Below are 3,526 nucleotides of genomic sequence, written 5' to 3'. Positions count from 1 at the left end.
ACCTCAGCAGTTTGGTCCCTTAGGAATTCACACACATTTTAACATTTGAACGGTACTCTGACAGAAGGCGATTTGATATGTGAGCTCTATATCGCTTCTTCTAAGTGATGTGAGCAAAGATATTACAACCTCTCACATACGCCTCATCAAGTGACTCCAATTAGAAAATTAGGAGCTAATAGGAAGATTTTTACCGACAGACAATCATCAGCAGAAGCCCCATCTTTTTTCTCGATAAATAAGAGACAACATTCTGCAGTGAGTTTTGTGTGCTCGTAAATGGATGGATTGACATATTGATAGAATCTACATTTACATTTACATGAATATGCTTACATCGCAAGCCATAGTACGTGTGAGGCGGAGGGTACCTATACCACTACTACTCACTCCATTTCTTATTTCACTCGCAAATAAAGCGAGGGAAAAGACTGACTACATGCTTTCTTATGAGTGATAATTTCTCGTATCGTACCTTAGTTGTCCTTAGGTGAAAAGTATGTTGGCGGGGGTAGAATCATTCTCCAGTAGCTTCAGATGTCATTTCTCAACAGCTTTCCTCGAAAAGAACATCGTATTCCGTCCAGGGATTCCTATTTGAGCTCCCGGACGAGTATAATCCAACTGCCGGAAAAAATGACTCACCCTGCAAAGTGACTCTCAAGATCAATTTAATTAATTAGCCTGTCAATTTGATCAACTGTATCATCGAATTTATAAAGTGACACGTAGTACAAAACTGATATTTACAACTTTTCTGTGCTGTTACCTTAAGAACTTCGTACGCGACGAAGCACTTGGTTACATTAAGAGAATTCGAATGTGAGGAAGCATCCTGTGACGGAGGTAGAGTATGCTCTAAGCACTCTGTTATGAGCCAAAAATGAATTTCATATTTTAGTCCTGTGATGCAGGACATAACAGATTTTAAGCTGATTAGAACAGGTTTTTTTTTTGTGTACCTGATCAGAGAATACATAGAGAAAAAATAGACTACGCTATATTCGAGATGTATGGTGAACATCACCACTGTCTTGAATTCGGTAAAACAGACATACTGTATTTAAATTGGGGAGAGTCTGCGGTGGAATTTAAATTGGAGCCATACGTCCAAGCTGCAACTGCTTGTCTCGCGGTGCGCCATGGCTGGCAGCATGAGAGGGCAGAAGTCTTCAGTCAACTGGAAGTCGCAGTTAAGCTGAGGCTTTAACTGGCAGTTACAAAAAGTCCTCCAACCTGTCGGCTCTTGTCTGCAGCCGCTGAGACAAGTCCTGGTGACAGCACTCTCTGGATGACTGACTAGCGAAGTAGTCAGTATGCTTGCTGGTTGAGCAGCGACGGAAGCGGACATGTGTGTTTCGTTAGAAGATTCAATATGATGGATGTTTACGCTGGACCATTTTTATCTGCATGTAAACTGATCAGTTGACTGCTTGGTGACAGTTTCTCCTGGCCGGCCGCTATGGCCGAGGGGTTCTAGGCGCTACAGTCTGGAACCGCGAGACCGCTACGGTCGCAGGTTCGAACCCTGCCTCAGGCATGGATGTGTGTGATGTCCTTACGTTAGTTAGGTTTAAGTAGTTCTAGGGGACTGATGACCTCAGTAGTTAAGTACCATAGTGCTCAGAGCCATTTGAACCATTTTTGATGTCCCTGCAGGCGGCGCGGGCCCGGCTCCCGGCAGTCAGCGGACGTGATCGCGAGTGTGTGTGTGTGATCGGAAGGATTTTTTCACCAGATGTGTTTAGTGGAAATGTTGTGCTGGAGGAAGGTGACTGTGTTGGCAAACTTCGGTGCATAATAACCCTTGGCTATATTTAGCGCTAAGGCCCACTTGTGGCGGAAATTTAATTTCTTCATTTGCAAAATATTTGTATCTGATTCTCAAAGTTTGAAAATATGTTTTATTGTGAAGATCACCATAAGGTGATGATCCGTTTGACTCCTGTAAACTTTTAAGGAATTAATTTGACATTGTAGTGCAAATGGACTATGTCCCTTAATTTTTTTTTTTTTTATTTTTATTTATTTATTGTTCCGTGGGACCACATTAAGGAGAAGTCTCCATGGTCATGGAACGAGTCAATACATGAAATTATAACACGATTTTAGAAACAGATAAAATGAAATATAAGAAACATATTCGGGCGACAAGTCGTTAGTTTAAATAAAGAAAATCAATAATGTAACACTGGAATTTGCTTAATTTTTTAGCTCTTCCAGGAGCTCCTCGACAGAATAGAAGGAGTGAGCCACGAGGAAACTCTTCAGTTTAGACTTAAAAGTGTTTGGGCTACTGCTAAGATTTTTGAGTTCTTGTGGTAGCTTATTGAAAATGGATGCAGCAGAATACTGCACTCCTTTCTGCACAAGAGTCAAGGAAGTGCATTCCACATGCAGATTTGATTTCTGCCTAGTATTAACTGAGTGAAAGCTGCTAACTCTTGGGAATAGGCTAATATTGCTAACAACAAACGACATTAAAGAAAATACATACTGTGAGGGCAATGTCAAAATTCCCAGACTATTGAATAGGGGTCGACAAGAGGTTTTCGAACTTACACCACACATAGCTCGAACAGCCCGTTTTTGAACCAGAAATACCCTTTTTGAATCAGTAGAATTATCCCAAAAAATAATACCATATGACATAAGCGTATGAAAATATGCGAAGTAGACTACTTATCTGCATGTAAACTGATCAGTTGACTGCTTGGTGACAGTTTCTCCTGGCCGGCCGCTATGGCCGAGGGGTTCTAGGCGCTATTCTTGATATCGAAATTGCTTCAGCTCTCCCTTTGTCCCCAGCATCAGCCAATAGGAACAAGGTATTCTGAGGAGAGATGACAACCTCCATCTGTGGTTGTGGTGAAATTGGTTCACACACAGACGGGAAGTAGCCACTTGAGGGAGACACGAAGTGAGTCTGGAATATCACGAACAACAGAATATCGCCACTTGATGCATTGTTTGCTGTTACGAGAACAAAAGAGGCCAACATCCGGTCTGTGGTCGGTGGTATTTAGCATCGTGATCGGTAATTAGGACTTTCGGTGGTTCTTGACCTCTTTGGCAACACCCGGACGACAGACACATGTGTGGGCGATCCGAAATGACAGCTACTCCACTACACTCCTACACTACACCACATTCCTTGATGCTTACAGTTATTACGTCATGGGAAGTACGGATGGGGGGTGTAGACATGAGCTCTACCTAAGGTGGGTTATTCCTGTCTCCTCCAAACTGATTACATAAAGAATATGTATAAATATATTATTGACTTTGATTTGACTTTTGTGATATCCTTCCTCTCCATCGCAGACTGAGTCTTTTCCCACCAATTTTTTCTGGAAGGAATGGGGAGGGAGCAGGGATGGGGTGGTGGGAGGGTGGGATATCCTCTGGTGGTGGCATTGTGTACTAGCTCAGTCGATCTCTGCACATCATTTTCCAATAAGAGAATACCTCCAATCTACAGAAGTGTAAATCAGTTGACAGAAAAATAGGTTTGCACCTGAATGTA

The 3,526-nt window shown here is 42.3% G+C and overlaps 1 pseudogene; it reads right to left on the bottom strand.

The window, feature by feature from the left end:
- Window positions 1-810: 810 nt before the first annotated feature.
- LOC126196659 (U2 spliceosomal RNA) lies at window positions 811-990 on the bottom strand (annotated as a pseudogene).
- Window positions 991-3,526: the final 2,536 nt, after the last annotated feature.

This window comes from Schistocerca nitens, chromosome 7, assembly GCF_023898315.1.
Source record: "Schistocerca nitens isolate TAMUIC-IGC-003100 chromosome 7, iqSchNite1.1, whole genome shotgun sequence".
Lineage (NCBI taxonomy): Eukaryota > Metazoa > Arthropoda > Insecta > Orthoptera > Acrididae > Schistocerca > Schistocerca nitens.
The sequence above is the reverse complement of the archived record's forward strand: the minus strand, read 5'-3'. Positions and strand labels throughout refer to the sequence as shown.